We start from the raw sequence: 19,549 nt of genomic DNA, 5'->3' as shown, positions 1-19,549 counted from the left end.
TCGATAAAATATAAAATTCTAAATTAATGATGACGTCATCGTTTCCGTCTCTCTCTCTCTCTTTTCTCTCTGCCCCTCTCTTTCTTTCTTTTTTAAAATTTAATAGGTTTGTATGTTTTCCTAATATTTCTTGTAACACTACAACTAAGCTAGGCTTGTATACGACTAAGGTATGACAATAGTCGAATATCGGGATTCGAACCCTCGATCACGTGATAGGAATACCGCATCGATAGTAAACAGTATTTTCATATTCTCTTAGAAGATCACCCAGATTAAATAAGTCAGATTAAATTAAAAGAAAGTTAAATTTGTTAATCTCACTTATAAGTAATATACATTTTTAAGCTTCGAAAAAGTTAGAAAATAAGCTTTTATCGCTAAGAGGTATCGTTGTTAGCCGTTATTTACTTAGTATCATGGAGTAGAGTGAGGGCAGGAGACATTGTACACTACAGTTTATTCCCAGGTTATAAATATAAAAGTCTTTACAACTGCTCGGTAAATACTACTTAACTGTCGCCTGTAATGTTAGTGTCAAGCTCCATTTCAAACTAACGAGAAATTCCACTACAGATAGGGTTGGTCTGTTTCTCTTAAGTTTTATATTGTGCGAAAAAAAAAGAATTTTAATTATTAATGCATGAAAAGAAAAACTAAAGTAAGTCACACACACACACACACACACACACAGAGTCACACACACACACACACATGTTACACACTATAGGTGTTAGTCAATCGAAGCCGAATGGAATCAACTACCTCCTTAAAAATGAAAATAAGGATGAAATCCATTATTCAAAAAATAACAAGTTACTTTATTAATAGAATTTAGCCATTATAATTTATACCCAAATAGCTAATTTCTCGGTCCGCATTATATACCAGTAGTGTCATAACTATTCCAAAATGTATTATTTATTGCATTTAGTTAGCCTATAGTTTTAACAAGATGCAACTACATAGGTCAGCTACAGATTCGTTAGAGTACTACCAAAACACATAAAGGTAAAAAGTAAGATTACTTACATTTTTACCTTAAATTATATGTTTAGTAAAAACGTTTTTTTAAACTCTAAAGCGAATGCAAATCCTTAATCTCATTTACAATCATAACATTTCAATAAAAATTTTTTACATGTTGGTAATGTCGATTTCGTCAAAGTCAAAGAACAAATCTGTAAATAGAAAACCTTTTTATTTATAGTCAGAATATTAATTCCCACGAGTGCGAAGTTTCAGTTGTCCTGTGATACAAAGCGGGGCCGTGAGTGTCTTTATATTTGTCCCCAAATTATGTGACACCCCTGAGACCTCCTTTGATATAACCCTTCTTTTGTGATAATTTGAATTCTAAAGTATCTTTACATCTTTAGATTTATTTACATACAGAAATTTTGGTTTGTTTACCAATTAAATGAAGAATAACATTACTTTTGCAATCGACGGTTCGATAACAAGACTCATTAAATGAGCTCAACAGATCTTTATACCACACTTTTGCTTATATCCTCTTCAAGTCAATACTTTGTTGACATATAACAATGCCCTAACCAGATATTATTAAGGATCCAGAATACAGACACCATGTACTACAAATGTAAACATGTTATAGATCGTATAGTTTAGTTAAGCCAATTTAATAAGTTCGTGCAAACAAATTATAATAAAAAGTTATTAAGAAATGAAGATTCACGTTCGGTCATGACTTTTGTTCTTTATTTTTCCTTAATTCCGAAATTATTACGTAACATTATAAAAGGACGTTAAACTGAGTGGTACCGTATGAAAAATATATGACAAGAAAAAGTAAAAGTCTTAGTAATGCTAATATAAAATTGGGCTTTACATATACGTCGTATGGTAGACATATGTAGACATAAATATCTCGCCAAGGTAAAAATTTAACTTATACGAAGTGCTACGGCGTAGACCTTTCCGAAACGTAATACTTCGCTCTTCGATATATACCTCCCCGAGGGGCTGACATACTCGTTTACTACCTTTTCAATATGGCGAAATAACCTGTTGACGTCGCTACTTCGATATTTTATAGAGTAATCCCTAACGTGTGAAACTACACCGAAAAACCCCTGAAGCTTACGATCAGCTAAAATATTTTTCCTTCGTTTTTCTCAGACGTAGTTTGAAAGAGAGACAATGGTGGTTTGAAAGAGATTTTGCATGTCAGGAGATGTCAAAACGCGGTTGTAAAAGTTACTGCGACATTTGCGACAATTTTCTTCATGACAATATGACAAAAATATCGCCATCCCCATTTCATAGCATCGTGTAGAAAAAGAGCTTTAGAAATGAAACTTTTTTAAAATTTAAAACAATCTGTCGCGTCTTTTATCCTGGCAGGATAGACGATGATAGCGATCACTATTCACTTTTCACACCAGCCTATGCACACCTAAATGCAAAAAGTAATTTTAATAGCATAGTTTGTAGATGCCTAAAATAGTAAAAATAATTTTTAACGGAAAACTTTCGAAACATCGTAATTGTACAAATAATTTTTCAATAATAAAAAAGATTCGTATGTAAGATACATAGATAAAATTGTTTGGGTAACACAATACTGAATGTGGATAGTAAATTCAGAAATCGTTTTCAAATATGATCGTAATTACGAAGTGCACGCGAACAGAAATTGAATTTGTTTCAATAGTAAGTGGAGGACTGGAAATCAATCGGCATATTTCATGGAAAGTGATCACTATTGTGAGATAATATTGTGAGTTGCATCTGTGTGTGTTTGTGTGTGTGTTATTACTCATAAATTAATTTAACTTATCACATTCATTTAACATTAAAACTATACGCGTGCACGATATAGTTTTTAGTTCATATCATCATTTTCATCATACGAATATGAAATTCATCGAAAAACATAATGGTTGTACTCAACCAAATGTTAAATTCTCTAAAAATAAAAGAAGTCTACGTACATCAAGCAAGGATATCTGAACCTATGACAAAGGCGCTGCTAAGGGATCTTGTGACATTTTTTGACATTGATTCGGGGGCGCTAGTGAGCTGACATAATTTAGTTTGACTTACGCCCACTGGTTCCAGTAGCCTTGTCGGTCTATAAGACCGCAAATAAAATATTTTTCTGCCGGTCAAGCATTAATTTGACAATTTTAAACGATGTTTTGAATACGAAATGAAAATAAAAACTAAAAACATGATGGTTTAGAATCCACTATTTGACAAGTGATGATTTAAAAAGAGATAATAACCTCAATAATTTATCTATGGCCGTTATAAGTCAATTAAATTGGTTAAGACAATCTCTATTTAGTATGAGGGTTTATTTAGAATACACAATTTAAAAAAAGCACTTACAGAATTAACACATAAAGTTCATATTGGAATGATAAACAACAATTAATTCTAGATCTTGGCGATATAATTGCTAGCACCTGCAAACTAGGCGCGTTTATCGCACGCCAGCGTTAATCTCATTCCAGTCAATCATGTCTGTAATCACGAAAACTCAATCAAGTGGATAATAGACATGTATAATGTAATACAATATGCATAACGGTCTAACACATCTAGGTCTTGTATGAGACATTATTCAATTCTATTCCACCTTTTATCTATTCTTATTAAAGAGATAATGGAGAAAACTGATATATAAACACGGCTAAACACACACACGGAGGCCTTTCATCAGGATGAGTGGCCAGTACCACTCATCCTGATGAAGGGCCCCCGATGGGCACGAAACTAGTCGGTGCCGCCACCGGACGTATATACGTGAGTGTTTAGCCGTGTTTATATATCAGTTTAGTATAATGTCTCACGAAAGTTTGAATAATTAGATAATGGAGAGTTAATTCCGCGAATCATTTTTTAATAAATTATTATTTCAAGCGTCCGTGGCTGCAGGAGTTTAGGCTTGTAATCTGACTTGACTTGTAATCTGCAGGTACTGGGTTCGAATCCCACCATGTACTGATGTGATTTTCAATTTTTCATTTACATATGTACATTTATCCGACGTTCCTACGCTGAAGGAAAACATCGTGATGCAACCTGCACATATCTGAGAAGAAATTGAAAGTTATGTGTGAAGTCAACCAACCCGCACTTAGCCAGCGTGGTTGACTATGGCCTAGTCACCCCTAACTTGGGTAGGCTCCGAGCCCCTCGGTGGGAACGTATAGTAAGCTAATGATGATGATGATGAATTGTTTCACAAAAATAGTGAATTGTGACAAAAACAATAACATATTACGGTTAAAAACTATACATTTGACCCTGATTTTTTTAAATTTTCTTATAAAATTACGTAATATCAAACTAAAAAAAATGTTAAAATTTAAAAGCCTACAATAATTCATCAAAAGATATTATAAGGGACTGTTCTTTGTCGAAAATTACGTTTCTATTCAACGTTTTCATAAAAGATCCATTTTTACACAATACCAACACAACTTAAACGAAGACCTCCACAAAAGCACTAATAAGATAAAAATATTTACGTAGGACGATCCAAATGAGCTCAGACAGGTCTCGAAGGCATAGAACATTAATATAATAAACCTAACAAGCGACCTTAACTAATAGGCTTATCAAATATGAAATTATCTTTCTAGAATTATTCACGTTTATAAAATTAATTTCTTTAGAGATAAACTTATCATTTATATAATTCGATGCGTGTGATGTTTTCCGCCACATTTTATATCTTATTTGTTTCATAGTTTTATCTAATTTTATAACCAATGTGGTAATTTTTTTTATATCGTTACAAAAATGCCAAGTCAAGTGTTTATAGGCAAAAGTTTTCGAATTTAATTTTCTTCCGATGCAATCAGGTAGAATTAAGATTAGGTGTAATTGAATATCGATATTATCGGCGTTACGTAGTGTGCATCTATTGGCAATGTTATTGATTAGTTACAAACACAGGGAAGCCAACATCAACGGTACCGACCTTCATATTTTATGCACACAGTATTCTTGTTTGTGATTTAAATTCAATTAATTAGATTATTACATAATTGAAATAAAACAAAAACGAAACAAAAACTAATAAAATTGGCATTACTTACGTATATTTTATACGATGTTGTCACTGAATAGTAGAAAACTCAATAGATATGATAAATTATAATTCTACATTTTACTGGCCGACAATGTCATTTATTGTCAGCCATAAAAATGTGTGAATGTAATTAAAAAGATAAGCGTTAAAATTTCAGTGATACAGAGATTAAAGCCTTATAAAGGTCAAAGTGCTTATAAAGGTAATATTTGTTTCAATTTCTTATTTACATTGATTTCTAATACACATTTCTTCAAACAGAGTGACTGAAAATATATTTTGCTTCTAGTGTTTAAACAGTGGAAATCTATGGTAATAAATTTGATTTAAGTACAGAGAAAATACGTAGAAATTCGCGTGAATTTTTTCCTTAACTTCCTTGAAAATAAAAGTTCACAATAGAGCAGCGGTTAATTTTATTATGTCGTTGGGTGCTTTATGAAATGAATAATGCAATTTTGCGAAACATTTTTAATTCACTATGTTCTGGTAAAATTGAAAAAAATTCATCATGATAAAACATCAAATGAATAAATAACCGACATCGTAAAAGTAAGCCGGTTAAATGGATGTTCATATATTTCGTTATATATTGAACTAAACAGATTAGCGAACTTTTAGCAAAAGGGATTTGTATAAAAATATTCAAAACTGCTATTGTATTTTAAGTTGTCTTACCTAATCAGATTTTAAAGATGTTTATCTGTTTGAAAACTACACACCTAATTTTCCATTTTGTTTTTTTTTAATTCATATAAACGTATGTATGAATACATGCCATGGTCGAATTCCTATTTTACAAACCGAAGGCCCATACAAATTTCCAAAGTTTTGTAAATGTATACATATTTATGGGGCTGACTGTACATATGTGCTATTTTACAGTCATTTATTTATATATTTTAGGCCGGCAAAGAAAAAGAACTCGTATGACATAGTTGTTAGTAGTTTAGTACTGCACGTTGCATAATTTTCCTGTCCGCCTTTGTAGTCTGACATCTTGGAGAACTTTTTACGCGTCGTTTCCTCAGCTATAGGATGTAGATATACTGCACTTGACCTAAAAAAAACGACCTATTTAATAAGAATACGGTTATTAAAAGTAACAGATTAGTCTAAGGAATATGTTTATTATTATAAATAGCCTTTTTATATTATGATTCCCACCTTAGTTTTTTCTTATTACAAGCTAAAAAAACATTTTTATGGCGATTTAGTGGCATTGCATAGAGTCAGTCATCCTAAAGAATGGACCATAATAAAGGAATTAGCTTCTCATTTGCTTAAGTTAAACCTACATAATAACTAATTTCAGTAGCGAATTTGTTTTTAGTTTTTTCATAACAAGAGCAAAATTAAATGCAATGCAATAATGACGCCCTCTGTTGGCAGCTTGCCATCATTATTATAACAAGCGGAAACTTGTCAATGCTAAAGCTTAAGCACACTTCAACCGGAAACGAACACTCTATTTAAAAAATAATTCCATAAATCATAACATCAGCTGTTTGCTAGCTAAAGTTAATAATAAAATATATTTTTTAATTGTGAAAACCAACGTTATTAAATTTACAATATGTTGTCTATATTGTATTTCATATCTTGACGAAATACGATTCCCGAAGCTCTAACTTTATCCTTTAAAAAAACATTATTGAAGATACTGCCTGAGAACATATAACTACCATAAAAAGTAAAAATCATGCTATTGGGACTTTTATTTCTATACTTCAGGGTACTAAAATATATCACTTCTAGATGTCGCCCACGACTCCGGCTGCGTGGAATAAAAAAAAAACTTATTATTGTTTATTATTGTTCTTCCAGACTATCTTCTACATTTATGACAAATTTCAACATGATCCATGTAGATCCGGAAATACTTTATAACAAACGTCCATCCCTCCATCCATACATCCGAACATTTGCATTTATATTATTAGTGAGATTAGGCGTGTAAATATATAAAAGTGAAAGCACTCAAACGTACTACTATTTAATGTAATTAAAATGTGTTATTACTATATATTTTATATCTGCACTTATTTGCTAGGAATTCAATGTACCTAATAATCAGAACAAAACCTAGTCATAGCTAAATTAGAGCAGAGTGGAGCCCCCCATAGGGACATTTAGGAGCTGATCAGTAATGTAGCATTCTTTGCGTTATATTTGGCTCGTTCACTCACCAACACGTGTTGCCGGTCCAAAGGTCTGACATCGACTGACGTCCCCTCTCTCCGGCATGTACTTATGGCGTGTACGCTCGAGACAAACAACATTACGTTTATGCATACACTACAATTAATTATTAAATTATACTAATAAAAGTACATAATATCTTCGTGATAATTATCTGAGGTACATTTTTGCGATAACCTAAAAACTAAAATTAACACGAAGCTCTACTTCTTTGGGCAATGTGCCAAGAAAATTGTCTGTTCTCACCGTGAATTGTTATACTTACCTTTGAAGATAAAAAGAAGCTAGACTTATTGTTATCAGGGATGTAGTGCGGTTTACTTTTTTTATGAACAATTGTAGGCACTTAACAACATAAAAAAAACAATCTGTATTAATGTTTGTAGGTAACAAATCATTTAAATGCATTATTTAATTAAAAACAAACAAATTTAAACTAAGAATTATAAAGTAAATCAATTCAGTTGTATATTTTTGTAAATTAAATTCAGTAGCATATAAACTTTGACCCGTTTGTAACAAAAACAAACTTTTTGGACGTCAAATTACGACTTTTCAATTTCATAAAGGCCTACATCAAAAGTTATGCGATAAATTTAAATTCATGAGCAATAAAATCAGCTAAATGAGTCGCCCGTTTATTTGACGGAACTTTTTCCAACATGTCATAATCAAGGGAAGCATTACGACACATTGATTGCCACGGAGTCACGTCTCTTGTACGAGTATCATATACATATTGAAACAATAATTTAAACTGATTTTAGCGACCGCTAATCGATTTTCATGTACACAGACATATTGTTGTCGTCGCTAAAAAACCGCACTCCGACTCCTTGAAACTGTCGCTGCCGTCTGCTTGGAGCTGTCCGTGTATATAGACCCTTATTTCTATAGATGGCTAAGTTTAATTTAAAACGAAAACTGATAGCAAGTAATAATATCATGAAGAATAAAATTTCGTTACACGTAAATTATAATTTAACATAGCGTGTTGCGACTTCCCATGGGACGAAATGCGGTACACGTGTAAATGTACATACATTTACATAGATAGCAGTGCCAGAGTCACTCATGCACTTCGTGAACTACTCCGCCGTATTTACAATATTTACTGTCCATGTTTTTATTTTTAAATGGTAGCAACATTCGGCAGTAGGAGAACCCTTAACCGCAATGCATACAAAGAATGTTATAAATTTTGAAACAATAGATTATTCATTTTAACAGTAGTAAAGCCCACAAAAAATCATGCAGCAATGGACCACCTTGTTCTATTAAAAAAAAAAACATTTATTTTCCTAGGTGGAGAATTTTTTTATATTATAAGGTGGCAAACGAACGAGCGGCCACCTGAAATCGCTGAAATAGCGAAGTGGCCGTTGCCCATAGACATACGCAATTGCATATGCGTTGCCTTCCTTTAATTGACGGAGGAGAGGATGCACAGAAAGAAAATGTTTTCCCTAACCATGCATCCTCTCATCCGGAACGTCCACTTCCACTTTCCATACTTTCCTTATAAGAAAAAGAGGGGGTAGGGAAAGAAGACCAAATAAGGCCTCCGGGGCGCACACTCATCAGACGAAACGCGGAATTGCTTCTACTTCACGCCTGTCTTCTGTGAGGTCGTGGTATTTCACCGGGCGAGCCGGGCCAATTCGTGCGAAGATGTTAAAGCGGGCTCTACCACTATTAAAATTTCACTGTTAAAAAATATTCATTTATTAGAAAAGGCAATTGAAGTCATAAAACGCTTTATTGTGATATTTGATAGTAAGAAAAGTTCAAGGAAAATAAAAATTAAAATATCAATTGGAAAATGTATCAAAGAGCGATTCTAAGAACCGAAAGAATGACTTGTAGAAAGCATCATAATTACAAATTATACAGAATTGATGCTTCATTGTCTTTGCGAAGCTTCGATTAGGTTTCCAAAGCCATTAGCGCTTAATTGATAAGAACAGTGAAATTTATTTTAAGTTATATGTCAAATCTATAGTAAAATGCTATGAAAAAATGTAAGTCAAGTTGTTTAAATATATTTGATACAATAATAATATATTATTTTTTTAAACGATAGTCTAGAGGTCGTACTTGTTACAGTTATAGAAACTTCTAAAAACTCCTAACATGTTTAATATAAATAAAAACTTACAAATAACAGAGTGACTAAAAAATTCAAAGGTCAGGAGAACATAATTCGGCTGACAACTTCGTATTTTATCAACCTACTCAGTGCGTATTGTTGTAATGTATCAAAACCTACGCGTTTCGTAATATTCTAAAATTATAATATACATAGTTTTAAGGAACGAAAAGTCATAAACATTCTAATATTATAAATGTAAAATATATGTATTTTGAATAAAATATTTTTAGGGTTCCGTACCTCATAAAAAAAAACGAAACCCTTATAGGATCACTTTGTTGTCCGTCCGTCTGTCTGTCAAGACCCTTTTTTAGATCAAGATATGAAGGGCATTATTATCGTAGATTTTAAATATTATCAACTTCTAAATATTTGTGTCTAAACTGCGACTTTAAAGTTACGCGTATTTTTTAAATTCTGCGAAAAACTTGATAAAATTATTTTGTGAGTTTAGGCCACAATGTTTGAAGGAGTTGTTTGTTCGTCAGCGTTTTCCATTTTAATTATCTTTACTTGAATTGCCTTTGCTTGCAACTTAATTAAGCTTAATTAAAATAAAACATTACTTTAATCCGGTTAACATTTATGTTACGAAGTCGGTAATAAATTAGACAAAATAAATTCCACAATTTAAACATACCACAAATTATGACATAGTATAACAACGTTATTTTTTCATAGATTAAGTTTAACACAGATTAAGTATTAGATGAAAAATAAACATTTATTAATATATTAATTGGAGAGTGACGAAACTTATTAAGCAATACACAATTAAATCTTTATACCGACCGATATAAAAAAGAAAATGAAATAACAAAGATATGTTAATCTTTGAAACTTTCGTACATAGAATGTAATCACTTAATTAGACATCCCAATTAATATCCCGTACCGTCTCGCCTCCTTAACAGTGTAATAGAGGGCGGTAATGGCGCGCGTTTCACTTATACTGTTGATAAACCGAGCGTCTATTGCCTACGGACGCCGCGGTCTTAATTAGATTGGACTCTTGTTAATTTGTTGCCTTCCTTTGATATTTTATATCTATACAAGCTATTGCGATTCTTTTATATAACATTTCACGCAAGAAAATTATATTAAAATTGGCACATCTAGAAAAGATCAAGTTTTTTTTTATAATGAGGCCTGGGCCTTTTTAAATATGCTAAAACTAAAACTAAACTAAAACGAGTGAAAACAAAAGAATCTACACTTTTAATTAATAATAGCAGGGGCGAATCTTATTTTATTTATTATAATTTAAAGAGAATGACGTTTGTCCACAAAAATATTTGTCACTATGAAATAAAACAAGAACATACCTTTTTACCAAGAATTTATTTTCGACTTAAACAGAGGATCATGTTTTATTATTTGTACTTAAAGTAGTCTAAAAGAGTGTCATAAATGCAGAGAATTTATTTTTTTATTATTATAAATCATAGCACAAAAAAATGAAGAAAATACGCTATTTTAAAATCGCTGACATTTGATAGATAACTATGAAATACAATATAATAAGTAAGATAAAGAAATCTAAACACAGAAATAAAAATTTATTTATAACAAATAATTTGGAACAAAACACATAAAATTCGCATAATAACTGGACCTCATTTTGTAAATGTTGCGATTTGATTTTGTTATTGTCGGCAAGGGTAACATCTGAGGAGTTTCTAAGTAATAAGTTTTAATAGATATTATTATTTCTGTCTTCATTTACATTGGAATAATCGTATTGCTGGCTACATAACAGATTTATCGTGAGTTTTCGAAACCCAAATCTCCATTTAAAATGCATTGTCATCTCTGTTTTTGTCACAAATAATGACAGGGATGACGATATATTTTAAACAGTGTTTTTGGTGTCTGAAACTCACTGGTAATTAGTTGACATATTCTGTGAATATTAAAATGTGTCATGAATTCTGTAAAAGTAGGAAAAAACGTACCGTTATTTATAGACATTACTTTTCAATTTAAAGTTTATGATTAACGATATAAGGCATGCGGTGTTTTGTGATACTTCTTTCTCGCGTCGTCTTCTTACCAGCAACCGATAACATAACAATATTGACATTGTCCACATTATTGTCAACCGCCTCTCTGGACCCTTATTTCGTGTAAGAGGGAAGGATAAATTGGCAAATGAAGAAGGTCACAAGCTTACTGAGTTAATTGATAATTTAAGAAAGGATCACTTGGGGTCATTCCTATCTTTATAAGGATCTTGACCCGAGATAACTGAGTATGCATTAAACTCCAATTCCTCTTTCAATTTATTCTTTTTTTTACTAGTATAAATGGCGTGTATTTCTTTTAAATTTATCACAAGTCCTATTTCATTGAATATAAAAGTTTCGTAACAATACACAAAAAATATTGCAGAATATGAGTTCAATTTTCGTGGATACTTTGAAATCACGCCAGTCGGTCATAAATACAACGTGGAAAAGGTAACGTACCTAAACGACTTCCCATAACAATAGAATACTGTTCACCCTTTTTTGTCAAGATCTGTACAGACTCTATTAAATTTGATAACGTGTTAAGTCAAATTCAGACTTACGCAGATTATGCTTATAAAAACAGCGTGCATCAGCTTCCTTCCCGTCAAAGTACTTCCGTTTCGAAGACGATTGATATATATATATGAACTTAGCTTCGTAATAGAAGGTTTCCATACCTTATGAACTGAAGTACGTCTCTAATCTCTAAACAAGTTCTGTACATATATCAACGAAGTTGACTATATCATTTTATCTGAATATTTACGAATACATTTATTTAAATGGAAACTGAAATCAATCGCAATATTTCAAAAGATAACATCGGATTGAACATTTGATGCATTGCGCGTTACGTCAAATGAATTAAAAATGGAACCGTTACCTGCAACTGTATGTTTTTTTCATTTCGCTATTAAAGTAATTATACTACATTTTACTTGTTTATAACAATTTTATATAACCGTTAGTTTTTACTGACGAAACTTCAAATCAGTACGCTAAGGCAATACTAAAAAATATATTTTTTTAAGCCAAAAACAATTTCAATAACAAGGCTTGTCAATCAGTAAAAAAAGATCAGTATTTTTTATCTAAATAGCGATCGGGAAAGGCTTAACGACCTTAAAAGTCAGAAGTTTGCAATAAACTTCAATGGAGCGGCCATCCATTCAACTGACATAAGTTCACAAGAAAACTTTTTGAATATTCTACGAAAAGAAAATCTAGTGAGAATCTTTTCTATACTAATAAGTATGTATGTTCATAAACTTAATGTATATATGTAAATGCATAAAATATCTTTAATATTTCTAAATCAATTATTTAAATTATGTAGTTTACTTACCCTACCACATAAGTGCAAATGATGTGAGGGCAAAGGGGCCTGTTGAAAACCAGCTCAGGGAGGGTTAAGGTCGCCCCTGTATCATCTGAGTTAGCCACCTTTTGCCACGTTCTTAATTTTTTGTATTCATATTAGATGAGAAATGGAAGTGGACTCTCGGGATGAGAGGATGCATGTGAAGGGAAAATATTTTCTTTCTGTGCATCCTCTCCTCCGTCGTTTAAAGGTAGACAAAACGCATATGCAATTGTATATGTCTATGGGCAACGGTCACTTCGCTACTTCAGCGATTTCAGGTGGCCGCTCGCTCGTTTGCCACCTTATGATATAAAAAAAAATATCTTACGTTTATTTATTCTTTTTTGTGTGGTAATAAACGTTTATTCTATTCTGTTCTCTTCTCTTCTATTCTATTCTATATATTTACCTGAGATATAAATTACATCAAGAGATATTCTAAGTCCACTATATTTGCAGAACTGCGAAAATTTGAATTATGCGACAAGTTTTCTTTACATCATACTTGTCGCAAGAAACTGATACTTCATACATCTACAAAGAAATGTATTTAATGTTATTTTTATGAACGTCATGCATTCTTGATGTTATAACTGCATCGCGGAGGCTCCAGGGACTGAAGAGATGTCTGAATGCAACTTTGTATTACTTAAAAGCTCTGCAGACTGCCGACATTACTAACCAGTACTAAGTACAAACTCAAGTGTACTTTAGTGTAGAAGCTATTATTACTTGTTTCCATTTCATTTTCTTTAGAAAGCTAAACAAAAATGCAAGGACTTTAAATCCTTGTTTAGTTCAAAACACACTGTAACATAATTGTACATTACGACAGTCTGAATAAATATTATTCGATTTTCACAGAAGTTAAACACTTATGTAAAATAATATTTTATATAGTTATAATTAAAACTTTACAATTCTAGCGGTCGCCCGCAACTTCTTAAGTGTGGAAATAAAAAATAGCTTAATTTAAATCCCGTCAAAATCGGTCCATCCGTTTCGAAAATTACCCGGAGAAAAAGTAAAGTTGAGGTCAACGCAAGCTACACAAATACACGGTGTTCACGAAAAATGATTTTTTTAATATTACATACATGCATTTCAATTTTATTAATGGTATACTAACTTAATAATACTGGATAAATGTAAACTCCATATTAATTGAGATTGAGCCATTTGGCATAATCATATCATTAAACAATTTGTGTATTTCCAACCCACTTAATCTGTTTCACATACGATATACATAAATACCTCGCGAGTATGTTAACAATTAATCAATTAACTTCGACGCGTGACTGTATTGATATCACAAATTATTCACTTAGCTACACTTGAATAATATTTGATTCAGAATATGTTGTACATTCTGATTTTAACCATACCACTCCATTATGTTCTACAGTATAGTTAAAATGTAGATACAAGCCCTTACTTACTATTAATTACTCATGATGATAGAGTGGCATTAATAACAGCCACTTAAAGTGTTATACATTCATTAATAGACAAAACATGTATTCATGAAATAGCGATATATGTTCTAGTTATAAATGAAACAATTTTTTAATAATAATAGTTTGAAAATAATAATTTTAAGTAATGAGTCTAATCATACAAATCATTAAACGATACGATAATTGTTTTAAACATTCTTAATTCAGTAACTAAAACTGATCAGTTGCTGTTGTCCCTAACGTCGACACAGTACATACAACTCTTCTTTAGATCTCTAACAGCCACATTCATATTTTCTTCCATCTATCTAGCCTTTTTTTTCTCGAGATAGGAATGCTTTATGTATACTCCGCGCCCCGGGGGGGACGCGGTAGTTATGTGGGATTCTCCTCCATAGCGGAGGCATACCCACGAAACCTCTCTGTTCCTCCAACGCATCGGGACGGGGCCACGGGCACGCTTTCGCTCTCGTCCGCGACAATCTTTCTAGCCTACCTTTGTAGCCATCAACATCCAATCTCATTACTTTCTTGATTATATGATCATATCTCTCCACATATATCAATACCATGCTAACCTTTTGTTTTTATTAATTAAATTCATTAACTAAAAGTTGCCTAACTTTGAATAAAAGTCTCTTTTTCAATAAAAATCAATCTAATCTCGTTGTCGAATAGTCAAAGGATGCTGTAGAGAGAATTAATAATTTTTGCATAAATGACGTAACCAACAAAGTTATTATATTTTCAACATTAAATAGATTCAGGTTAAGCTTACTTTTACGTTGCAAGGTTTAATGTATTGAACATTAAGCTTTTATGGTTTCATAATAAAGAAACTTAATGAGAGTTGCGGTATTAATTTACGATACATTTTAAACTCCCGTACCTGGCAGTAGGATGTCTATTTACGGTCTACTACATTGTACAAAAACTTGTAAAAGAAATAAAAATCGCTGTACTCAAATTAGGTCAGTCAATTGACATCGTTAACACTCCATAATTCAATATTCTACTTATGCAAAATTTATACTAGAACCTTTTTAAAGAAGACGGTAAAACAAGATGGAATGGCTTTATTGTAGAATATTTCAAAACTTTGCCAAAGTAAAACCGTCCTGATTTAGAGGCTGATTACGTCTTGGTGTACTTTCTCGATATATAATATGCTATATTTTCTTTGTTCGATCAATGATTATAGGTAACTAGACTAATCTGAATTCCCTAAACCACAGTTGCAGGTAAACGATGCTCTCCCGCCCTAATACCTAATACGTGACTAACGCTATGAATACCTGCTCCCGACGTCGAGCTATCCTAATGTCCGATTTATTTATACAGGCTATACGTGACCGTGAAGGTATTTTACTCAATAGAATAATGGAAAAGACGTGTATCGTTTATTGTATGCTAGAAATATAAGGTTATAATTAACATCAATCAGTATCCTGGCAGGAGGTTAGTACGTCCCCTTTCGTAACTACAATAACTAATAACAGTTACAAGAAAATGCTGTTAACTCTTTTCTATTCCTAGTAGCTTCATAAGCCGAGTAATTTAAAGTAGCTGTTTCGTATTGAGAGAATTCAGAAAAACTAAAATAGCCCATAAAAGATATTTAAAAAATAAGGTCGTGTGTACCACAATCGGATTTTTATCTCTTCGTAAAAGTTTTATAACACAGCGATTACAATAATAACTATGGTAATAAACCATGCCTTAGTTGTTACTATTATTTTAAACATACAAATCCGACCATAGAGCTTAATTTATTTACTCGTAGAGACAGAACAGTTTTACAGACATTTTAAAAGCATATACCTTCCTAACCGACTCTAACGTTTAAAGCAGGATGATTGATATAGGATATGAACCGTATATATTCGGAAATAACTGGTAGTGACTCGATAAAGTGATTAATTGATTTTTGAACGTCTTATTGAAGTCACATTTGGAAGCCATTGAGTGCTATCAATATCCTTATAGTCATCAATAATGTTAGATCCTATTAGTGGTCTGTGTTCGTTCATTTTATAGACATTTTTATTGCTCGTATGTCACAAGTTACAATTACAAATTGCTTTTAGAATTTAAGATACCGAATTCGTTCATCGCCTTTTACGCCATTGGTAAATCTAAAGTAATAAATTACCACAAATAATTTTATTAGAGGACTTGGTATATTCAAATGAATGCATCACCAATTGTGTCAACTTGTTTAACATCATCTCCACAATAGCCACAAGCCCAAGCTCCCACACAATGCTTTAGTTTCTCCTACACATCCCCGACATCTTAATAATTATAGACAAATATTCAAATAAGCTGAATTACAACGTCTAAATTGTCCGCAAATTGCAAGTTCCAAGCGACTATGGCTGGAATAATTTTAGCGCCGGAATAATTATCAAAATGAATTATTCAGTATCGAATATAATTCTCGGCGCTTGTGCTTTTAGTGAAATGTTACATAGCTAGGAGTAATATTTACTTTCAAAATAACTTGGGAGTTTCTTACCTTTGATAAATTAACTTTCATTACCTTAACAGATTCATGAATAAGTTTATCCTATTATATTTTTAGGTTATAATTTTGTTTTAGATTATGTATTAAACGTACAAACTATTGACAAGCTTAAAAATATTTACAATTAGATATTTCTATGTTATTTTAATCTATATTCATAAAACAGTAATGAAATTGCAAAATGTCAGATAACATAGTAACTTTTCCATATGATAATTGGTTATTGGCACTATTTTTAAAAACCCCGATAATTTTCTTAATGTTAACTTTATGGCATTTGACAATTGATTGATTAACACAATACAAATTTGATAATTATATAATGTGATGATTTAATTTCACACCACAACAACTAATTATATTGTTGCCCGCTAATAGATAATTGCCTGGGCATCTGTTTTAATTGTATAAGTCAATAATCAAATTTTATGTTTTTCATTTATGCTCTAGTTATTTAATAATAAGTTAAAAATAATAAGCCGAACATGTGTAGTTGTTAACTAAATGCTGGCTGATAATAACGTTAGGATGTCATTGTTTTTTTTTGATGGCTCACGAGTATTCTGTAGCATAATACTTTTAAAAATGTTTTTGTATGTAAATTGTCCTACTTGTACGCTTTCACCATTTTACCGCATTTTGTTTCTACCATTCTAAAATAATTTTATTGTGTGCGAACAAAATAGATAGGTTGCGAATTGACGACAATAAAATAACTCGCTTGAGATTCTTCAAATCAATTTTATTGCCTATGCATTTGAATTCAATTCTATAGAATGTAGGTCGTTGGGACGAGAGCGCTTCTTGTCGTCACAATGTATGCAGTTACGTATTCTATTAGTGCAATTGTGTGCAAATTATACCTCCACGGACGCGGCATCTGCCATCATTTCGGAAATGGAATATTTTAACGTGTACGCAAATTTTACACTGGTAACATTTAAATTGCTTACATATAATATTGTTGTCATTATAATATTTATAAACAAAATAGTAGTTGTTAAAACAAAAAGATTTTAATGTAATTATCAGTATCACCCAGTATCACTAAAATATACAATATAAAACTTCTATTCGCATATAAATATGTAAAGGATTAAAATAATTACGATACGTATGTTTTAAGAGTAAAGAAATGATATTCACATAAGTATAAGCGAACTTTGTATGGCTCGTAACAGTGCGTCAGATCTGGGCGAAGTTCGCACGCTCACATCACGAGCAGCTGAAAAGTCTAATCCCGACATAAGCTTACGCGGGTACATTTAACTTTGCACCTTAACTGACTACCCACAACCCACATATATCGTAATATTTTTAGGTGTTACATTACACGCGGCTTCTTAAAAAAAAGCATTATATGTGCATAAAAAATCTTTCATTTAGGATTGAGTGTTGAAAATTTAGTACGACTCTATTAGTTACCACACAGTTTAGTCCAATTGAAAACCGTACTGCATCTATATTGATATTGCTATTTACCTTGTGATCTTTAATAGTGAAATTGTAGAATAAAAATAGACAGCATTGATTGAAATGTTTACAACGAAAAACGGAAAATATTTTTTATCTGTGTTAAGCCGCTTTGGTCAAAACATTCGAAGAAATTGGCACGTGAATCGTAATCCGCTGGTTCGCTTTATCCAACAGATAAAATATTTATAACAACGAGAAATAAAAGGAAATGTTTATTTTTCATATTTTAATATTTTTTTAAATATCACCCACCAGACTTATCTTACATAAGACCATTTACATAATGTATCACGATTAATGATAAACGTGAGTGTTTGGATGGATAGATGACTGGACGGATGGGTGTTTGTTAGAACGTATCTCCAGAACCGCTACATGGATCTCGCTGAAATTAGGTATAGATGCACAACATAGTCTAAAAGAATAAGGTTCTAATTATTATTTTTTTAATACCGCGAGGACAGAGTCGCGTCGATTTTCATATGGTTTCATTTGGTTTTGATATAATATTTTTTACTCTAAAGATAAAACAAAAATAATTTATCCTCATTTACATATTTCTGCTGATATTAGAGTAAATATCAGCTTGTTAAATACTTCACTAAATTTCACATAACTTTAAATTCCATCACGTCGAAACTCTAAATTCTATCTTCACCGTCTCGCCGGTAGGTATTCGACGACTCTGCGCTTTTCGCGAAACTTTGTGCGTCGAGCGTTCGTTTTGTAAGCCACGATAGCGGTATTTCCAGGTCGTTTACTTAGGTATGTCTTATTAAAGCCCGTAATTATTTATTAAAAACGCAGAAAACTGTGAATATTTAGTTTTCTGATTACCCATTTTAAAAAACATAAAATTTCTATGCCTGAAGTTATGGGGTAATTGCGAAATATGTTTATAGGCAACAATATTGCCCCAAACCGGTTCTGGTTTTGCGACCACTACTATTACCCGAGTACTCATAACGAAAGAGAAAATTCCACGACAATTGTAACAAAAAACTGACGCTGGCGTGGAAATATTAAAAACATAAACAACTTCAAAAGGATGTTTGTTTAAGTTATTTGTTGTACAAACACACTGAAACTAGCTCGATTCAAAATATGCGTATAGCATAGATATTATTTGAGTATGGCAACTCATAACCTCTCTCGCGCGAACTAAACGTTTATTACCGTAATGACATGCCATTGTGCGGCCGAGATAACATTCCAGCTTTACGTCAGCAGAGTAATTGGATCCTAAAATTGAAGTATAAATATTTGGCATCATTCACACATTGTTATGT

The 19,549-nt window shown here is 32.0% G+C and overlaps 1 long non-coding RNA gene across 1 annotated transcript; it reads right to left on the bottom strand.

Annotated features, from left to right (window-relative positions):
- Positions 1 to 5,960: 5,960 nt before the first annotated feature.
- On the bottom strand, positions 5,961 to 7,272 carry LOC106123367 (uncharacterized). Its single transcript, XR_001228159.1, has 3 exons — positions 7,258 to 7,272; positions 6,236 to 6,257; positions 5,961 to 6,128 (listed from the first exon to the last, which is right to left on the bottom strand). It is a non-coding gene; the product is annotated as an uncharacterized LOC106123367 (long non-coding RNA).
- Between the last annotated feature and the right edge of the window lie 12,277 nt (positions 7,273 to 19,549).

Source organism: Papilio xuthus, unplaced genomic scaffold, assembly GCF_000836235.2.
Source record: "Papilio xuthus unplaced genomic scaffold, Pxut_1.1 DF826115.1, whole genome shotgun sequence".
Classification (NCBI taxonomy): domain Eukaryota; kingdom Metazoa; phylum Arthropoda; class Insecta; order Lepidoptera; family Papilionidae; genus Papilio; species Papilio xuthus.
This window is presented reverse-complemented; position numbering and strand designations above follow the sequence as displayed.